The 22,734-nt window shown below is 40.8% G+C and overlaps 1 protein-coding gene and 1 long non-coding RNA gene across 5 annotated transcripts in view; one reads left to right on the top strand and one right to left on the bottom strand.

Annotated features, from left to right (window-relative positions):
- Nucleotides 1-22,734, bottom strand: part of LPP (LIM domain containing preferred translocation partner in lipoma) — a 696,418-nt gene that overhangs the window by 668,620 nt on the left and 5,064 nt on the right. The gene's annotated exons all lie outside the window — the stretch shown is intronic.
- The window catches only part of LOC143648198 (uncharacterized), a 39,049-nt gene continuing 24,657 nt past the window's right edge, over nucleotides 8,343-22,734 (top strand). The window contains exons 1-2 of the long non-coding RNA XR_013158437.1: nucleotides 8,343-8,457; nucleotides 10,850-10,921. This is a non-coding gene — a long non-coding RNA (uncharacterized LOC143648198). The remainder of the gene's footprint in view (nucleotides 8,458-10,849; nucleotides 10,922-22,734) is intronic.

The following is a 22,734-nucleotide window of genomic DNA, read 5'->3' as shown; positions in this document are numbered from 1 at the left end:
CCCAGTTTGGTTTGCAGGTCTGCTTCCAGGACAGACCACAAGCTCCTAGACAGCCAAATGGTACCTTATTCACACGCACAACCCCAGAGGTTGGAGCAGCAGACAATATACATGGACTCCGCATGGGCCCTAGCCAGCCCACCAGAGCTCAAAGAGCAGTCAGTGTCTGATGGATTCTCATATGACTGGCACTGTGGTCTGAAGCCAGGAGAAAGAGAGAGGTAAATGATTATTAGGGGTTCATTCCAACCAAGGAAGAATGATTGTATGCAATGGGCAGAAGACAAACTTTGAAGAAAGATACTGTATTGTCTTGGCCTATAACCTGCCGGAGGGGAATTTCAGGGACCTCAGAAAAACAATCTGGAGCCTGCAAGGAATTCAATGAGTAACTGAGAAATATGTGGAGAAGCAAAAAACAGGGGCCATCAGCCTGATGGGGGCACAGCATTGAGGAGGAGGAACTAGGATTGTCGGAGAAAAAGGAGTGAACTGTGGACAAGGAGCTGTGAAGAGCACCGGGAACTTCCTGTCAGTAAGTGGAGCACTGACTTAGGGTTCAGGCTTTTCCAAGCACCTTGGTCTCCTCCACTGAAATGAGGGGACCAGGAGACCGGCTGACACCCTGAGGTCTATCCAAGCACTGACTGGCTATGAAGCCAGGGAGAGTGTGGAAACTCCATGAGCTCCACCCACAGCCCTGACACCCCCTCAGAGTGAGACCATGAGCAGCCTCCTCCTCACACTTGTGAAATGAGGGTGCTGCGGCCTCAGGCTCATCAGAGCGCCCAGGTTCACCCATGACTAAAAGCCCTAGGAACACAAAAGGAGAAAAGAGTGCAGTGAATCAGGGCTTGGCAACATTTCCACGGGCACTTAAACCCTATACATTCATCCACAGTCACATCTTCAGACAGCAGCCGTCCAAGATCCCCCACGGAGGGCTTCCCAGAATCCTCTGGGCAGCAACAACCACTCCGTCTTCAATTCTTCTCCAGCTCCTTGTTCTCCTGAAATACAAACCCCGCGCACTTCTCTGGCATCGTATAACTGTAAAGTGCTTTCCCACACCTTAAGTACTTCAATCCTAATCCCAGCAGAATAATCGTCATATTCATCATCATCGCTCTCATTTTACACATGAGGAAACTGAGGCTCATGTGAGACCTTATCTTTATCTTCCCCAAGACCCAGTCTACTGCCCCTGCCTTCTAACCAGGACTCTATCAGCTCCTAAACCAATCAAGAAAGGCATTTAATCATATCAGGTATCTTTCTAACCCAATCTCTTTACTGCTAAACAAACTTAGACACCAAGCTGCCAAGGTCGATCCTGGTTTCAAATCACTGTACTTTTTACCTCCTTCCTGTGCTGCTCTGGGTACAGTTCCAGGGTTCTGCCTCAAGGCCCCAGGGCAATGTGGACAGCACTGCCCTGGCCAGATTCCCCAGCCACACGCCAAGCCAGAGCCCGGTACCCACCTCAGTTTGATCCACCCTCCCTCCCAACACGACAGCCTTTCCCTGGTTGGGACCTTGCCTTGGGGGATGGGAATAGCTCTCCTGGATTCTGGCTTGCAGGCAAGCCCCTCTCTGGACTGGCCAAACTACTCAACCCCTAGGCTACACTCAGCCTGTTGTCCCTTCCAACACCAAGTCTCGGGACACACAACTCTTTTCTACCAGGCCTCCTCCACAGCCAGATTCCCCTTCCCCCCATCAACCCAAAGCTTGCCCCTGGTAAGCAGATATCCACTTCTCCCCAATTTTCTTCCTTCCTTTGGCTCACTACTGGTCTCCTATTGCTTAGGTAAATTCTACCCCCTTCAAATTACAAGTCAGAGAGGTTAAGTGACTTGTCCAAGACCACACAGTGAGTAAATGGCAAGCTGGTACTTAAACCCAGTTGTCCTAATTCCAAACACTGTGTTCTTTTCCACTAAATCTCAGCTGCCGCCCCCCCCCCCCGACTGCCCCCAATATTGTAACATTCAGGAAGCTACCTGTGCCTGAATAGGGAACACCACCTTACTTTTCTTTAACAGTATCTAACATTCACTTAATGGACTAAGAGTCATTCCAGGGAGGTGTTACTGCCCTCATTTTCAGATGAGAGAATGAAGCCTAATAATGTACTTGAGGTCTGACCAGTTGAAGTCCTTACTTTCAGAATACCACAGTGCTACACCTCCTCTAGTTCAAATGCAATTCCTAATGCACAGCAGTGGTCAATAAATGTGAGATAGGTGAATAAAAGAATTTAGTTAGAGACAGCCAAATGGAGGGCCCTGAAAAATGCGTGTGTCCCTAACAGGGAAAACTGATGAAACCGAGCTATTACTCTGGTGTAGATATAAAAATATATTGTTCCTAGATGGTCCCTGGTGACTGGATGTCAGGATCCCTGGGTTGCGATACTAGTTTTATTCCTGATAAGCTGTACCACTGTGGGAAAGTCTTTCTACTTATCTTTAGGTCTGTCTTACCCATCTATCAAAACAAGCAGTTAGACTAGACCCTCATCTAGCAGAGGTTCCCGGAAGCATTGTATCACCTGTCAGTTTGTTGGAAATGGAAATTCCTGGGCCCTGCTTGACCCACTACACAGTGTCAGTGTCTTGATGAACCCTCCAGGATGATTCTCATGCTCATTAAAGTTTAAGGACAACTAGATTAGATGATGTCCATAGTCCTTCCATCTCTACCACTCTGAAAACCTTCAGCTCCTTCAATTCAGCAACATCACACTCCTGCCAGTTTTGTCACTCCAATTTCAATCCTGGCATGCACTTAAGTCAGCTGGCTCTCTCAGCTGGTCACATCTGCTGCTTCCTCCTGTGATTAATACCAAAAGGCCCCAAGAAACAGATAGTTTACTCCACTGCATGTCTTTTTTTTTCCATTTACCACCTCAGCAGCATATATTCTGTCACTCTATGAAAAAGAGAAGTAAAAAAATTAACAAAGAAGTCCAACCATGAGCATTTTGGCATGCTGGCACTGAAAAAAGATTCTGTCCTGAAGACAAGTCAGTAAAGAATTGTCATATAAATGAGAGACTGACAGCGCCTTTCTAATCCCAGAGCTTTCTCTTGAGTACGAAAGCAGCTGAAGGAATGAGGAAGCACTAACTCTGTACACCAGAGACTTATACACCAAAAAGTTTGTGCTTGGTCTTTATGTGTCAAAAGAGAAAAAAAAATTCAGATAAACCTTTAGTATGAAAACACACCCCAAACTACTACTATTTTCACTGTAGAAAGTATCAACAATTGGACTGGTCACTGCTGCAACTCTGAAATAGTACCTGAGACTCCATCAGTTGAATGAATGAACGGGCATCTTCTCAGCCCTGGGTACTGGGAGGTGTACAGATAAGCCAGTTAAAATCCTACTCTAAAGGAACTAAGTTTGAATCTTGTTTAGAAGATATTGAATATGTCCATCTATCCATCCTTGAATCCATCAATTCATTCAATAAATGTTCACTTCTATGTCTGCCAGATTTTAGGCAGGAATGATGGTCCTAAAGAAGTCAAAAGCCCACAATAAGAAAAGCACGTAGATAACAAACAGGGTGGAAAGGACTCAGTACAAGTGGTATAGATCATGGCCAGAAGTGAATATGTCCTATCCAGCGGAGGGAGAAGTGGAAATCAAGGCCTACTTCATGGAGAAGGTGGCATTAATGTGTGCACCTTGAAGAACAGTATGAGTTCCAACAGGTGAGAATGGCAGGGAAGAGCAATGCTGGGTGAGAAAATGCTGTGACAAAGGCCAGTGAGGGAAAGCGATGATGATGAGATTCCAAAGGTCAGCTGTCCTCCATTCAAGAAGAGCCAGATACGGCAGGAGATAAAGGAAGAGGATATTTGGGGGTTCTCTGGAGTTCTGCTACTGCCTTCATGGCCCTGACCTCCATCCTGCCATCCTGCTGGAGATGTCCACCCTCTGCCAGCTCTCCTGGCATTGAGGACCGAGCTCCACACCTGCTCGCCTCATGCCAGCTCCCAGCTCCCAGCAACCAGCTCCTGCCTCTATCCATGTGCTACTCCCTGGGTATCAGTGCCTGCGCAGGCTTTAATGTATCCACTATATCATGTCTTTACACTACTGTTTTCTGTAATTTATAAAACACATACTGCCCACGAGTTTGTATTTTTAATTCCTGTAAGAAGTTTTGAGATCCAATTTGTGTGAAAGTCAGACTGCAACATAATGTAGTATTGTATGATAAAAGGCTCCAAGAATAAAAACAGACAGTATATTTTGCTTATCGGAAACTCAAAGATTGGTTCCATTCCTAAGAGTCACAGATTTCCTTACGAATGAATGTTTTTGTTTTACATTGATCTGTTCCAAGTCTTCCTTGAAATAAGTTCTAAGGACAACATTTCCTAATTTCCAAGGCTTGGTTTTCAAACATTTATTGAGAACATACTATATTTCAGGCTGTGCTAAAAGTAAGCCATCTCAGCTCACTTAACTTTCATAAGGTAAAATTGTGGTATTTTGTAAAGGTTAAATACCGCACAGTATCATGAATCACAGCACCCATTTTACAGATAAAGAAAACTGAGAAGAGTGGAAGGGCCTGGATCCAAACCCAGATCTTTCAGAGTTCCTGATTATAGCTCACTCATTCATTCAAGAGACTAGGAAAGAATCAGTGTATTTTCAACATCCCTTATGACCATCTTTGGGTTCCAGCTTTGTCCAGCATGTCCACTCCCCCTTTTGAGGCCTCATTTTCTTCCTCTGAAGATGAGAGAACTGGATTTTGGTGATTTTTTAAGCTCTGTTTTGCCAAAAACCTTCAAGGAGAAAAAGTGGGGGGCGGCAAGAAATGTGGGTCCCTTCCCACCACACGTCATCTATAGCCACTCGCAGTTCGCTCATTCAGCACAACAGGTTTTGATAAGTTTTTCTGTAAAGAATTTTTCCCCATTCATTTAAAAAACAAGAAAGTTTAAATCATTCATCTGAACTGGGGAAGCATGACAACCAAATGTATATTCAGTACTCTGAACTAGATCCTGGTACTGAAAGAGGACATTAATGGAAAGACTATTGAAAACCAAATAGAGTTTGATATTTAGTTAACTGTAATGTATCAGTGTCAGTTTCTTAGTTTTGACAAATGAATCATGATAATGTGATATTTAAAAAAATATGGGAAACCAAGTGAGGGACTTACAGAAACTTTTTGTACTATCTTTGCAAGTTTCTTGTAAATCTAAAATAATTCCAAAAGTAAAAGTTTATTTTAAAAGATCCAGATGATCCCTAATATCTTTTCCAATTCACCATGCAATTCTATAAGAAAGATACATAATAACAGTCGCTAACATTTAATGGATGTTTAGTATATGTCAGGCTCTCTTTTACAGACTTTACATGTATTAACTCATTTAATTCTCCTATCAATGAGATAAGTAATTTTCTTATCCCCATTTTATGGATTAGGCAACTGAGGCCTAGAGATTGAGAAATAAGTCAATGTAATGATGGCAAAGCCAGGATGCAAGTCCAGGCAGTCTAGCTCCAGAGCCCATGCTCTTAAACATTACATATTTAGATCAAAGCTTTCAAAAAGTTTCTGGATTTTTCAAGTCGGCATATATACAGGAATCTCGAAAGGACTAATCACAAAGACTAAAAGGTGGTTATTATGTTTAATACAAAAAGGAAATAAAAGGACTCTCAAGGTGAATTCCTAAATTCTTGAAATTATCTACTAGAGCTGAACCAAACTTCACTGACATTATCAATGGCCCCTTTATGCCTGAACAATAGCCCAGGGCTTATTCTAACCATGTCCTGTGCACAATCATTCTTGAAGGGTTGCACCACTAGCCCACGTTATGTCCTCTGGTCCAGCACTTGAGGGGCTGACTGCTGACACTTTGATCCCTAAAGCATCTGTTTTGGTAGATGGTGAAATGAAACATTCAGGCTGACATTTCAAGGTCTGTGAAACAAGCTTGAGCTTTCCAGGTGAATGATTTTCCTAGAGGCTCAGGAATCCATGCCAAGAATTGACAGTACATTTCTCAGTTCTAGAAAGCAACACCCTCCCCTTCTCCAATTTAGTAACATACCTCACCAACTGCAGTTTCTATCAAGGGTTGCAGAGAAGAAGGATAGTCTGTAAACCTCTAACTTTCTACTATATGTTCTTTGAGGACAAGGTGTGTCTCATTCATTGAATAACCATACTCATTCTTCCAGATAGTCTCCCAAAAAGATTTGCAGCTCACCAGAGAACCAAACTCCCCCTGCCCTCCCTAATCTATCCCACCATTTAACCATTTGTCTTTAGAAAGTTTCAAAGTGGACACCATCCACTGGCAAAGCCAGAAGGGGAAAAGGTATACTTAAGAGCTGAGGAATGGGTGAGAAAAGTTTACAGCAATAACAGTGTAGGCAAAGAAGAGATAAGCTTGGATGGCAGGGGAGATGGAATTGTGACTAAAAACCAACAAGTGATAAAAAAAAAAAAAAAAACAAATCCAGCAAGAGACGGTATAGGAGAACCAGTGTTTACTGTCTGCCTACTACATGTGGGCACAGAGCTAATTCTTTGTTTTACCAGGTGCAAAAATGTCTGATCAAACAATCCAAATTAACTTCAAGCTTTATGTTGACTTAAGCAAATGTTTAAATCAGTATTTCCTATAAATTCAACATTTTCTAGCTGGAAGAGCCATAAGAGTACATGTAGCCTAATCCAAACATTCCATAGATGGATAAAGTGAGGCTCAGTCAGGGGAAACACTGTGTCTAACATGGCATCAGAAACAAAACCCAGGTCTCCTGCCTCCATGGCCTGTCCACCTTTCTGTACAGATATGAAGAACTAGATGGGTACTGCTGAGGAACACTCAAGGGACACAACCTGAGGTTAAATTTTCCATGATATGGTGGACCAGATTTCAAGATTATCCTCCAACTCATCATGCACATTCCATTTGCTGGTTGCTACTGGAGAAGAGAAAAATAGCAGCATTTATTTTAAATGAAGGAGATAATATTTCGAGAAAAATGTAAAAGGGAAGCTTGCCTTTGATGAAAAGGATGATCCAGGTGTATAAGAATGGAAAATGAAGACAAAAGTGATTCACCAGACTAAAGGAAGCTAGAAAGGAGAAGAAAATGGCATGTGAACGGATAAAGGGTCTAATTAGACCCTCTAGCATGGAGTGGTCCATACAGGAAAGGTATTGCAATTACAAAGCAAAGTCTCTACTGCAGGCAAAGCATTCAAGTGCCTTACAGAAGTGAATCAATGCTTGATTCTAAGGATAGGCAGTTGCACAGTTGGGATAGCTGATACAGAGCATTCTGCATCAAAGTCTGCCACCTCTTACCACTCCAGATTCAGGCTATAAAGAAAAGTGGTTTAAGTTATATCAACCAAATGAGTCAGTTCTGTTCCCAAAGACTCTTGCCAGAGGCAATCCTAAAGACCTCTGTTTATAGAAATTCTCTCTCCAAAAAAGTGTTAAAAGCTCTGCTCCATGAGAGCCTGCCCTATTTCACACCCTCAACCTCAGCCCTCACCCCCTATGTCTGAAGTCACCCACTTTACCTGCACACAATTCACACAAACTGAACTTCTCACATCATAGTTACGTGGGTGCATTGCCTGAGTAGCCCTCCGCAGCTGTGAGATGTTGGAAAACAGGGTTCATGACTCACAGCAGCTTTTCCCAAAGCACATTGGAAGACTAGCCCAAAACACATTCAAGTAAAAGAGGAATAAGCCACAGGGTAGTTCCATGGTCAAATAACTTTGGAAAACAAACAACTTGAGGAGTCACAACATGTGTTAGCTGACTAAAGGCTCAACTTTTAATTTAATTTAACTTCAATTTGGACTCTCCCAAACTTACTTAGCCACAGACCCCATTCCTCATATAGCACCTTTAACACTGGGAAACTGTCTCACAGAATCACTGCATTCTAAGGGAACTTCCTGCTCCTATAACAACACCTTGTCCAATATTTCCATAACTGCACCTTCTCACTAGACTGTGCATCGTCCTTAAGAGCTGGGACCTTTTCTGAATCATCATGGTATCCCCAACACCCAGCAAAGTGCCTTACACCCTGTAGGCTAAGAAATATGCATTAAGTGAATGAGCTAAACTCAATCCTCCCATTCCTAAAATCAGAAAATAAAACTAAAAATATCAACATATCCTCTTTATCTGTGAAGAAGAATACCTCACAGACAGAAGGTGCACAAACAGTTTTCGAAGAATGGAAGGGAATGAATGAAATGGAATGGAATGAATGGAATGGAACGGAATGGTTTCTCAGCTACGCCCCAAGCCAGAAGTTCCCATAATGTGATGGATGTCTGCACCTTCTCCTCCTCCTTTACCCAAGTTGGGTATCAACCAGAGGAAAATGAATGACAAATCAGACGACAAAAACCAAAGGCCCTTTGGGGTACGAGGTAGAGAAGTGGTGTTTACAAACTGATGGGGATAAACAAGACCTGTCTGTATATAATTTAGACTTAATAAGATAGTTTGCTGAATGTTAATTAAATACTCAGTGGTTGTTACCAACCGTGATGATTAACTTAATTTTGAATTAAACAAGCAATAAATGCCTAACTGAAGTTCTATTAAATTTTACCCAGTTAAGTGAAGAATATGAGACTCTTAATTGACTCTAAGCAAGATAGCTATGCCAAGTTAGTTGAATTTTTATTACCTGAAGATAACTGCCTTATTAAATCTAAATTGACTATTTCATTGATAGGGAAATATGTTATTTGTTCTTTCCATCTACCAAAAACATGTTCAAAAACATTCACAGTTTTACAAACTGCTTGGATTGGGGCTATTGTTTTCTGGTCCTGTTTTAATAACAAGTTTATTCATTTAAGAATGAATGTGACTGTAAAAAGTGGAGAAGTATAGGAAGAAGTCATACATAAGAAGACAAAAGAACCATATTTCTAAAATAAAAATCAGGACTCTCCTTTCTCAATGTAGATACAGTTTGGAGATGTTTGCTAACCATCACAATACTAACATTTCCACGCTGTTCTCATGCTTTAAAAGGACACTGACATAAAACATTTGAAATCATTACAGCTCAAATAAATGCTTGAGATCTTGAAACAAGCTGTATGATTCTAATTCAACACGCTTTTCCATGTCTCCATTTCCATACATGTTAAATCAGGAGGCTGAATTGGAGATGACTGATTTTATTCATTTAATTTTTAACTTGTAGTATCTATAGCCCTGGAACTGCACCTGGCCCCATAGTAGGCACTCAGTAAATATTTGTTGAATGAATGAATGCATGCATAAATAAGGTTTAGACCACTCAAAACATAAAAGTTTTTAGTCCTTTCACATGAAGCTTTCCCCAGCCTTCCCAGAATACTTTAAAATTTGTCATTTGACAGTTCACATAACAGAAAAATACAAACAGTAATCTCTTACTTGGGAAATTTTTTTAGTAACTAAAAGAACATAAATTAAAGTAATAATGAAATATCATGTCATATATAATTTAACAAAAACAAAGACAAATTATAAAACTGAATCCTGGTGAGGATAAAGAGAAACAAGGAGATTCACACATTACTGATAACTCTGCAAATTAAGATCACAACAGTCTTTCTGGAGGCTGGGTGCAAGTGGTATGATAAGTAATAGAAATATTTGGTATTTTTGCCCCTATATTCTCCTCTGGAAGAACTTAAAATTTATTTACCCAGTCAAACATTTATTTAGCATCTACTATAGAGCATACTTTATGGAGAAATATAAGGGAAAAGATCCCAAAGGCCATATCATCTGGTGAGTAAGCAGAAAGAATTTTCAGCAGCACTATATCACAGGCTTTAATGCTCTACTCATTGAGCATACAATTCCATGGAAGGCACTATTATCCCCCTTTTTATAGATAAGGTTAAGTAATTAGCACAAGGTTAAATGACTTACAAGTGGCAGAGCAATGATTTGAATCCAAGACTGTCTGGCTTACCAAACCATTCATGCAGTGAAGATGAGATATACTCTGAGAAATACGTAACACAAGACAGAAAATGGTAACCGTGGCAAGGGACAGTCAGTTGGCAAAAGAACCAATTAATCGTCTTTAGGAATTTAGAAGGGAGTAAAAGTTCTTTGTAGACATTTATTACTACATTTTTTAACACACTGAAATACATTTGATTTTTAAAAAAACAAGAAAAGAAACTCTCCCAAGTGCCTACAGTGGGTTATGGTTAAACTAGGATTTATCAATTTCCACAAATCTTGAGTGGCCTAAAATACAGATATAAAGTCCAGGCAAAAATAAGTAAGAGCTCCTTTGTAAAAACATTACACAAAAAGAAACATTGTGCACATATATAAAAGAGGGCATGTACTTATGGAGGGTGAATATTAAGGTTATGGTCTCAGAAGAGAACAGAGAGATAAAAACAGTTGTATTCGGATAAAAGAGCTCTGGTGTTTTTCTCCATAAAATTGATAAATGTTTTCTAAATGACTTGTTTTTCATTGTCCTTGAATAACAGACTGATTAATGATTATAGGAGCTCAGTTAAGTTTTTTCCTACTAAAGATATTCTTAAAATTCAAGTTGTCACTTATTCCTTCATTAATATTATTCATTCATTCACACATTCATTCAACAAGCATTTACTACATTCCATAATGGATGCTGTGACTATAAATAAGAACAAAAGCTAGAATCCGTTTCAGAATCTTCACAAAATACAATTAGAAGAAATCTAGTATTATAAAGTAGAAACTTGAAGCCCTGATTCAACACCCAACTAGCTCAGACCCTGTCATTTACCCTTTTCCAGCCTCAAATTCCTGATCAGTCAAAATTGGGAAACAGAATTAACTACCCCGTCACCACCCGAGGATTAATCAAGGTAATTTGTTGGAAAATACACAGTTAACTGTAAAACCCTATATAACTGACATCTAATGGGAAATGTCCATTTGGTCAGGATCAGGCAGGCCAGCCTAGGCCACAAAGATCTCCTTGTTGAGTAAGTTTTCATTTATTAGCACCAAAGTGTTTGCTTCCTCACTACTCTGCATAAACTACAATTAACCAGTCTTGAACCCAATCATCCTTTTATTTATCTTCTTTTTTTTTTATTTTCATTGCAGTAACATATATACAAACAACATAAAATTTCTCACTTTAACCACTTTCAAGTATACGATTCAGTGGTGTTATTTACATTCACAATGTCATGCTAATATCATCATCATCATTACCAAAATGACTCCATCATGCTAGGCAGAAACTCGGAACCAATTATGCATTAATTCCCTATTCCCCACCCTTACCCACATCCACCCACACCCCTGGGAACCAGGGGAAGCCATATTCTAATTTCTGACTATGAATTTGCATATTCTAATTATTTCATATAAGTGAGATAATACAATATTTGTCCTTTTGTGTCTGGCTTATTTCACTCAGCGTGATGATTTCAAGGATCATCCATATTGTTGCATGTATTAGAACTTTGTTCCTTTTTACTGGTGAATAATATTCCATTGTATATATAAACATTTGTTTATTCATTCATCTACTTTTGGACACTTGGGTTGCTTCCACCTTTTGGTTATTAAGAATAAAGCTACTTTGAACATTGGTATGCAAATATCTGTTTGAATCCTTGATTTCAATTCTTTTGGGTATATAACCAGAAATGGAATCGTGAGGTCATACGATAGTTCTATGTTCAAGATTTTGAGGAACCACCAAACTGTTTTCTACAGCAGATGCACCATGTTACATTTCAATCAACAGGGCACAAGGGTTCTTATTTCTCCATATCCTTTCCAATGCTTGCTCTTTTCCATTTTTGTTTTGCTATATTTTAATAAAAGCCATTTTAGTGGGTATGAAGTATAATTTCATAGGTTTGATATGTCAATCAACCATTTTTAACTCTCTCTGCCTTTTGTCCAATTTTGCTAAAATGATCCCGGGAACCAAGTACATAAAGGACACTGTGATAAAGTTGTTGTGAGTTTCTTTTTCCAGGAAGTTAAAAAAAAAAAGTTAAGCTGATAGACCTCAAACCATCTATACCAAGTCTTCAACCAGTGACTGAATTTTCACTACAATTTTCCCACCAGCCACTGTTTGAATATCTCCAGTGATTAGAGATTCTAAATTCCAGAAACTGTCCATTCCATTCAGAACTAGGAGGTTATCTTTAATGAGACAAAAAGATTTGGAGCTCTTCCTCTTGAAAGAGAGCTTTCTCAATAACCATGTACTCTACCCCCCTTCAGAAACACCTGGCAGGGATGGGACTCCTTTGGGGTTATCCTAGACCAGAGCTGTGTGGCTTTCAGTGTCACTTTACCCAGGCCTGGGTTTCCTCTTGTGCAAAATGAGATTGGGTGATTTTTATTCTCCCTGCTGAGCATCTCTCCTATTCATTGCCTCATCCCTAATTCAGCTTTGCCTTATTATTTCATTTGGGCTATTGCGGGATCTCTAGTACCCTCCCTCCAATCCAAACAGCACACTGTTAGCAATTAGTTTCCTAAAGCACAGATCCAATCACATCACTTCCCTACATGATGCTCCCTTAAAAAATACAGTCTCCTCACCTGGGACAGAACAGTCTCTTCAATAAATGGTGCCTAGAGAACTGGATATCCATATGTAAAAGAATGAAAGAGGACCCGTATCTCACACCCTATACAAAAGTTAACTCAAAATGGATCAAAGATCTAAACATTAGGTCTAAGACCATAAAACAGTTAGAGGAAAATGTAGGGAGATATCTTATGAATCTTATAATTGGAGGCGGTTTTATGGACCTTACACCTAAACCAAGAGCACTGAAGAAAGAAAGAAATAAATGGGAGCTCCTCAAAATTAAACACTTTTGTGCATCAAAGAACTTCATCAAGAAAGTAAAAAGACAGCCTACACAATGGGAGACAATATTTGGAAACGACATATCAGATAAAGGTCTAGTATCCAGAATTTATAAAGAGATTGTTCAACTCAACAACAAAAAGACAGCCAACCCAATTACAAAATGGGAAAAAGACTTGAACAGACACCTCTCAGAAGAGGAAATACAAATGGCCAAAAGGCACATGAAGAGATGTTCAATGTCCCTAGCCATTAGAGAAATGCAAATCAAAACCACAATGAGATATCATCTCATACCCACCAGAATGACCATTATCAACAAAACAGAAAATGATAAGTGCTGGAGAGGATGTGGAGAAAGAGACACACTTATCCACTGTTGGTGGGAATGTCAAATGGTGCAACCACTGTGGAAGGCAGTTTGGCGGTTCCTCAAAAAGCTGAACATAGAATTGCCATACAACCCAGCAATACCATTGCTAGGTATCTACTCAGAGGACTTAAGGGCAAAGACACAAACGGACATTTGCGCACCAATGTTTATAGCAGCATTATTTACAATTGCAAGGAGATGGAAACAGCCAAAATGTCCATCAATAGACAAGTGGCTAAACAAACTGTGGTATATACATACGATGGAATATTATGCAGCTCTAAGACAGAATAAACTTATGAAGTATGTGACAACATGGATGGGCCTAGAGAACATTATGCTGAGTGAGACTAGTCAAAAACTAAAGGACAAATACTGTATGGTCTTACTGATGTGAACCGACATTAGTGAATAAACTTGGAATATGTCATTGGTAACAGAGACCATGAGGAGATAGAAATAGGGTAAGATAGCGGGTAATTGGAGCTGAAGGGATACAGACTGTGCAACAGGACTGGATACAAAAACTCAGAAATGGACAGCACAATACTACCTAACTGTAATGTAATTATGTTAAAACACTGAATGAAGCTGCATGTGAGAATGATAGAGGGAGGAGGGCTGGGGACATAAATGAAATCAGAAAGAAAGATAGATGTTAAAGATTGAGATGGTATAATCTAGGAATGCCTAGAGTGTATAACAATAGTGAAATGTACAATGTACAAGTTTTAAAAATGTTTTTGCATGAGGAAGAACAAAGGATTGTCATTATTGCAGGGTGTTGAAAATAGATGATAACTAATACTTTAAAATGTCACCTTATGTGTGAGACTAAAGCAAAAAATGTTTATTTGTTACAAAATTTAGATTTTGACTAGAGCATTTCCTAATATAACTCATGTAGATAGTTTGATTGAATGTCATAAGTACTTGGAATCTCAGGTAGCACATGAGATTTTGTTGGTTTGTCCAGAGTGATCCTCCGATGAATCCCAGAATGATTTGATCAGTGACTGGAAAAGTATTTGCAAGCCCCCTTTGGGGAATGGTGAGAGTGGGGAGAAATTCAACTTCCCCAAGTTGAATTCTTGATATTCTCACAAGCAGTGTGGACAACCAAAGCTATAGGCTGAGCCCCCAGTCTTGGGGTGTGTTCACATGAAACTTAACCCCACAAAAGATAGGTCAAGTCTACTTAAAATTTAGGCCTAAGAGTCACCCCCAAGAGAGCCTCTTTTGTTGCTCAGATGTGGCCTCTCTCTCCAGCCAATATGATGAGCAGTCTCACCACCCTCCTCCTCTCTGCGTGGGACATGACTCCCAGGGGTGTGGACCTTCCTGGCAATGTGGGACAAAGATCCTGGAATGAGCTGAGACTCAGCATCAAAGGACTGAGAAAAACCCTAGAATGAGCTGAGAATTAACATCAAGAGACTGAGAGAACTTTCTCGACCAAAAGGGGGAAGAGTAAAATGAGACAGTGTCAATGGCTGAGAGATTCCAAACAGACTCGAGAGGTTATCCTGGAGGTTATTCTTACGCATTAAGTAGATATCACCTTGTTGTTCAAGATGTAGTGGAGAGGCTGGAGGGAATTGCCTGAAAATGTAGAGCTGTGTTCCAGTAGCCATGTTTCTTGATGATGATTGAACAATGATATAGCTTTCACAATGAGATTCTGTGAATGTGAAAACCTTATGTCTGATGCTCCTTTTAGCTACTATATCAACAGAAGAGTAGAACATATGGAATAAAAATAAATAATAGGGGGAACAAATGTTAAAATAAATTCAGTTTGAAATAGTGGTAAATGAAAGCGAGGTGTAAGGGGTATGGTACGTATAGTTTTTTTTCTCTATTATCATTTTATTTCTTTTTCTGTTGTCTTTTTATTTCTTTTTCTAAATCGATGCAAATGTACTAAGAAATGATGAATATGCAACTATGTGATGATATTAAGAATTAGTGATTATATATAGAGAACGGAATAATTTCTAAATGTTTTGTTTGTTAATTTTTTTTAATTAATAAAAAAAGTTAAAAAAAAAATACAGTCTCAACTCCCTGGTACAGCAATCAAAACCCTTCATAACCTAGGCCCAACCCATCTTTACAGACTCATTTCCAGGGTGTCTCTTTTATAGAGTGCAACCAACAACAACTCCAATTTTCCAAAGCACCATTCACTTTCTCACCTCTGTGTTAACTGCCTGGCTTAAATACCCTCTCCTTTCCTCCTCCACCAGACAAATTTCCATGGATCCATCAAGGCCCAAGCAAATGAGAGCCTCCTCACCTGTTAATTTTTCCCAGGTCCCTAGAGTCAGCCAATGTGCAAACAGAGCTGATATACATACATACATACATACATACATACATACATATATATATATATATTTTTTAGTTGCCATATATTTTTGCACGTGGTTTTATATGCTGTCTTGATTATTTCATACGATCTCCTTGAAGGCAGCAATCACATGGCATTCATATTTCCATCTCCAGAACCCAGACTAGAGGTTCATTTACAGGTATACCCTGTGCCGTGTCAAGATAATAAGTACAGGAATATGTCAAATCAATGGGCACAGGTATCTTTAAGGTCCTGTCTAGCTGCCATTCATTACTAGGCCCTGATAATTTCCAAGGGAAGCTGACAGTCTGTGGCGAAGAAGAGGGATTTCAAGGGTGATAATGACCATACTACTGGAAAGTTGACCTGCCTTTCACCTGAGTCTAAGAAGAGGTGATGCCTACCTGCCCTGACACTGCAGAGTTTGCATTACCATGACTCACAGCTCACCCCACCCTCTGCGTGGCACCTCACTATTGCAGTTCCTGAAAATGGTTAGTTTTCATGCCAAACAAAACAGAAACTCCAGGTGCCAACCAAGTGTTTTTCTTCCTGGGAAATAAATAAGAACCGCCTTCAGTGGAAATTCATTAGGAAGAATAAGTACAGCTTACTCTGGTGACCTCCTGGCACAGAATTTAGTAAAACATTGGGATTCCACCATTATAGTTAGAAACCATTACCAAGAGGGGCCATGGGAAGAAAAATAATAGGTTTAAAACCCAACTAAAGCATGCACATGAATAGAGAATCAATCATTTTTCTTAACTGATGGAAGCCAGAGCACTTTTATTTGTCCCCCCGCCCCCCCCACACACACACACACATATACACAAGCGGGTTTAAGACCTCCCTTCGAAGCCAACCCCAGCCAGAGCATTTCCAATCACTTCTTCACATGCTCCAGTGTCCTGGCGCTTTCTTTCAGTCCACCATCTCTATACCTCTCATGACACTTTCTTATATGAGTAACATGTTTTTATCAAACCTAATAAACTATAAGTGATCACAATCTTGATCTCCCCAGCTCCTTCAAACATTATCCAACTTTACCTTTATGGAAGTAGTTTATTCCACAAGCACTTGTTGAGCACTAGCACCTCCTCTAACAGAGACAGTGGATGTTTATTGGGTCCTTACCTGGTGTCTGACTAAACAGGCATTACTTGTACTGCCTCACATATGACACACATACAAGCAGTGGGACCATATGACGTCCTCTGAATCAGAACACCTCTGAGAGTGAAAGACGACGCTCTGACTGCACTTGGACACAGCCATAAACTAGGGCTGTCCTAAGCCAAACAGAAAGAACAGTCAATCTCTGTATGAAGTTGGTATTGCTGCTACTGCCATTTTTACAGGTTAGAAAATGGAGGCTCAGACTCAGGACAGGAATCTCTTAACATCCAAAAAATATTCTCCTGAAAACGCCAATGAACTCACACTGCATATGTCCATGGTCATCTCCTTCTGAGCAGGTGGAGGCAGGGGACCTCCGGAAGTCCTCTGCAAAGTGTCAGCTGAGCTGCTGGCCAACAGCCAGACTTAGACTAAGGAATGCTGACAACCTTCTCAGCAGGAAGAGTGACTTACACCAAGTATAGAGCAAGCCACAGCACACTTTTTTTTTAACTTTTTTTATTATGAAACATAACATATATACAAAAGAGAAATAAATTTCAAAGTGCATTGTAACAAGTAGTTATAGAACAGATTTCAATGTTTAGTATGGGTGACATTTCTACAATTTTAAGTTTTTCCCTCTAGGTGCTCCAAGACTGGAGACTGAAAGAAACATCAATGTAACGATTCAGCCATCAAACTCATTTGTTAAATCCTCTCTTCTCTGTTATAACTCCTCCTTCTCCTTTGATCCTTCTCCCACTCTTTAGGGATATATGGGCTATGCCCATTCTAACATTTTCATGTTGGAAAGGGGCTGTTGATAATAAGGGATAGGGGGATAGGACTAGCTGATGTTCTGGAGAGGTTGGCCCCTCGGGGTTTCAGGATTTATCTGGCCTAGGAACCATCTGGAGTTTGTAGGTTTCTGGAAAGTAATCTTAGCTTGTGAAACTTTTGCAGAATCTCAGATAAAGCCCTAGGTGTTCTTCAGGGTTGAAAGGAATGGCTTTGGTTGGGGTTTGACAAATCCTGGTGTACCGGTTTGAATCTGTTGTGCACCCCAGAAAAGTCAAGTCCTTTACTCCTCATTCAGTATTGCTGGGTGGTATCTTTTTTATTGTTTCCATGAAGATATGACCCACCCAGCTGTGGGTGGTACCTTTTGATTAGGCAGTTTCCAAGGAAATCCATCTCACCCATTCAAGGTGGGGTTGCTTACTGGAGCCCTTTAAGAGGGAACCATTTTGGAAAAAGCTTTAAAGCCACCAGAGCCAGCAGAACCGACAGAGCCAATGAAAAGGACAGAGCCCGGGGGAAGCCATAGAGGATTCCTGCAGAGAAAACTAGCAGATGGCAATATGTGCCTTTCCAGGTGAGAGAGAAATCCTGAACATCACCAGCCTTCTTGAACCAAGGTATCTTTCCCTGGATGACTTAATTTGGATACTCTTATGGACTTGCTTTAATTTGGACACTTTCACAGTCTTAGAGCTATAAACTCGTAACTTAATAGATTCCCCTTTCTAAAAGCTGTTCCATTTCTGATATATCGAGTTCTGATAGCTTTCAAACAAGAACACCTGGTAATCGGCAGTATCTCAATGAAGTTAGCATTTATTTAAGAGCAGCCCAGAATAGCCTCTCGCCTGTATTTGAACTCTCTCTGTCACTGATACCTTACTTATTACATTCCTTTTCCCTCTTTTGGTCAGGAAGGCATTGTTGATTACATGGTAACAGGGCTAGGCTCATAGCAGGAAGGCATGTTCTACATTGCCAGGGAGACTTTCACCCCTGGATGTCATGAGTACTAGGTAGTGGGGAAGGTAATGATTTTACCTGCAGAGTTAGGCTTAGAGAGAGAAAGCCCACATCAAAGCAACAAAAGAAGTTTCCTGGAAGCAACTCTTAGGCATAACTACAGGTAGGCTTAGCTTCTCCACTACCAAAATAAGCTTCACAAAAGCAAGCCTCAAGATCAAGGGCTTGGCCTATTGACTTGGGAGTCCCTAATGTTTGAGACAGTATCAGGGGTTTCCCCGGTGGTAAAGCTCAATAGTTCCATATTTTTTTCTCCCAACCCTCAAGGGATTTCACAGCACGCTTCTTGAAAGTCAGTGAAATAACCCCTCCCTGTCCTGATTCTCATGCTTTACAAGCCCCATGAAAGGTTTCAGAGGGCTTGGCTCCACCTCTCAGCACTAACTTCCTGAGAACTACAGGGGGGTTTCCTGCCATAATGCAATGCCAACACACAACCTCTTACTACAATAGAAAGAAATGCCACAGAGCTGAAAAACACAAAACACAACACCAACTAAAGCCAAGAAGCAAGGGGATGGCGATGACAGAAGGCACCCTGCACAGTCATTCACTGTTGATGAACCATCTTCCTGTACAGCTTGGGGTTGCATGTGAATGTCTGTAGCACTCACCCCACTCTGCAGAGCACTGTGTTCTTAGCAGCAGTGTCCTCATTAATAAGAGGTCTAAAGAGAAAACAAGTGGGTAAACTGAAAAGTGCCCATAGCCACCTCAGGGGAGCACCCTCAACCAAAATGGCAGAGTTAGGACTTGAACTCAGAGTTTCTGGACTCAAAATCGAATGATCTTCACCAACCACTTAAGATCCAGAACTATGCACCAGACCCCTTGATAACCACTAGCAATGCCACAGAGAGTTTCAGAACCTTGGCCACGTTCACATTACAATACAACTTCTAAAGCACTGTCACAGAAATGTCTCTGGTTCTCACGACAGCACTGTTTATATATCGTAGGATCTCTATTTGAAGGTAATGGTAGCTTAGGGATATCCTGGAACTTTTTAATATCACAGGGGTATGGGTGGCTCAAACATAGGCCTTGGTTTGCCGTACAGCAAAAACCATTGGTGACAACGCTGTCTAAATAATGGCATGGTGAAGCCTAGATGCTCAGGCTCTGCAGACCCCAACCTGATTTACATTCTTGCCCTCCAAAGCTTAAGAGACAGGCAGCTAATTCTTCCAATTCTTTCACAATGAAATAATAATAATGGTTTCTTGCTTGTAGATAGGGCTTGCTAACGGATTCTACATCAATTATCTCACAATTACTTGCAGAAGATAAGAAACATGACAGGAGCTTTAGAGATGGGAGTTTGATTCTCACTCTGCCAAGTAAGACTTAGTGCCCCAGTGGGAAAGTTTCTTCATCCCCAAAGTCTTCCTTACTCTCTTCAAGACAAGACTGATCCTGCTAACCCATCTCTTGGACTGCTATTGGGAACTAAGCAACAAAAACAATTGTAAAATGCATCTGCCACATGAAAAGTGCTAAGAACACTATGAAATGCTATTGGGTTTTATGAGACGATTGTGACAGGCAGGTTTGAGAGGGAAGGAGGATAAGATAGGAGGATACACCCTGTAATGGATCTAAGACCGGCAACCTGAAAACCTTAATACTAGCAAAAATATGTAAATACAAAAAAGGAGGCTGGTGGGAAATTGGGATTGGGGGGATGTGCTGGTTTAGAAGGATTTATGTATCCTATAAAAGCCATGTTTTAATCCTAATCAATCTGTGGGAGCAAATGTTTCTTCTAATCTCTACGCTGTACTATAGGTTGGTAACTTGATTAGGTTATCTCCATGGAGATGTGACTCAATTGTGAGTATTAAACTTGATTATATGGGGACATGTCTCCACCCATTCTACATAAGTCTTGATTAGTTTACTGGAATCCTATAAAAGAAGTATTTCGGAGAAAGTTTCACAATACCTCAGAACTACAAAGAAGAGAGTCTACCTGCTAGCGACCTTTGCAGATGAAGAAGGAAAACGCCTCCCAGGGAGCTTCATGAAACACAAGGCCAGAAGAGAAAGCTAGCAGACTTTGCCATATGCCCTTCCAGCTGAACATTATCAGCTTTCTTGAATCAAGGTATCTTTTTCTGGACACCTTAGATTAGATATTTCTATAGACTTGTTTTAATTGGGACATTTCCATAGCCTAAAAACTGTTAACTTGCAACTTATTAAATTCCCCCTTTTGAAAAGCCATTCTGTTTCTGGTATATTGCATTCCGGCAGCTAGCAAACTAAAACCCAGAGTTTGTCACTAAGCAGGGAACCTTGGTGATAGCACAGAGTCAGAAGAAGCTTGATTCTTCCAAACAAGCAACAGGCATAACGGCAGTAACACAAATTTCCAAACCACATACACACTCAAACTGAACTCTCTTAATCACTTTGTTTACGAAGTGCAAAGCAGAAGTTTCAAGCCCAAAGTACAAAGATCTCCAAGTTATAGACCCTCCCAAAATTCTCCAAAGCAATGCCCCTGGAGATGTAGGTGGGGTGGGGAAGGAATGCGTCAGGCACAGCAGAAACCGAGACTCAAGAACACCTTGGAGGGTGGTGAAACGGGGCTCAGTGGCAGAATTCTCGCCTGCCATGCCAGAGACCTAGGTTCGGTTCCTGGTACCTGCCCATGCAAAAAAAGAAAAGAACACCTTGGAAAGAAGGCTGGCCTGGGACTGACTGACAGAGCACAATTTCAGCCCAGCTGACAAGCAGTGTGATTGTGAGCAAATCTGTCACTTTCTCAGTACCTCAGTTCCTCATTTGTACAATCAACAATCAGGTTGCACTGACCACCAAGACCCCATACCACTCTGTGATTTATAAATGCTTGTAAAGCAGGGACTGGCTGCCATCTTGCTGCATCTTCTGCTGCCTACAAGCTTTGGTGTCCATGAAATAGTTCCTTCCAGCCGAGGCTGACAAGCTGGCAAATAACTAGAAGGACAAGAGTAGTTAATATACCAGATATGCTTCTAACAGCAAACAGCATCTGGAATCCATTTTTCCCTCTCTAACTCTGCTGATCTAGTACAGGTCCAAATCTCCTCCCTTGGAATATCCCAGAAGCTTCCTAAGCAGGGTCCCTGCCTCCCATGACCTGCTATCAATCTACCACCAGAGCTCTCTAAAATATAGATATAACCAAGACCTCCCTAGCTCAAAAAGCTCAAAAAGTAACAAAAGGCCCTGAGCCCTTTACCACCATCACTGCCATGTCATTAGCTCTATCTACCAGTCCTTTACAGTCTAACATTTTCTAGCCAGTCCCATATTTAACAGTGATCTCCCCAAACACCCTTCCATTTACCCAACAAATACTCTCAGGCCTCAGGCCCTATGCACACACAACAACTTATTAAATTCACCCTCCCAGAAGACTCCCTCCACCCTTGTTCACCAGGTAAACTCCTACTCATTCTTCAATTCAAACATCTTGTTTTCCATGAGCATTTATCAGATTTTCCAAATGGACGGTTACTTCTTTCTTACATGCTTCCATTAGCCCTCTGTTCATCACCCTATTACGGCCCTTACCAAGTCCTTTTTCAGTCTCACTCCTTTGCCAGAATGAAGATCCTGAAGGCAATTTTTCATAACTGCCCTTGTAAACCAGTATCCAATATTTCTGCCAGACATACGGTAAACTGAAAACAAGAGAATGAAGTATACATAATCACATACACATGACAGAAAGGACTGAAAAGCCTGGGAAGGACTTTATGGTACAAGTTGGGTTTTGACCTTGATGTTAAAGGATCAGAAGATTCCAACAGGCAGAAAGAGAAAGGCAGGGAATTCCCAGGCAGAGGAAACATCATAAGCGAAGGTATGGATTAAGAGCAATGTTCAAGGATATATGACCCCAGGCTGTGTGAGGGAAGAGTAGAAGAGTGGTCACAAGTAGAATTAACCATTGCATAACCAGTCTAGTGACTCTCAATCTACAGTCCCCAGTTACCCCAACCCTACAAATGATATTCTGCAACTCTGAGGGCAGGACTGCCCAACATCAGCTGCGGCAGCCACAGCACAGATAACTCCATTGGCCCAAGCTTTTGGAGCAATAAAAACAGTCCACTTCCCCTTCTCAGTGCTATCCTGCAGTTGCTGTTAAACTATG

This window comes from Tamandua tetradactyla, chromosome 10 (genome assembly GCF_023851605.1).
Source record: "Tamandua tetradactyla isolate mTamTet1 chromosome 10, mTamTet1.pri, whole genome shotgun sequence".
Lineage (NCBI taxonomy): Eukaryota > Metazoa > Chordata > Mammalia > Pilosa > Myrmecophagidae > Tamandua > Tamandua tetradactyla.
The sequence above is the reverse complement of the archived record's forward strand: the minus strand, read 5'-3'. Positions and strand labels throughout refer to the sequence as shown.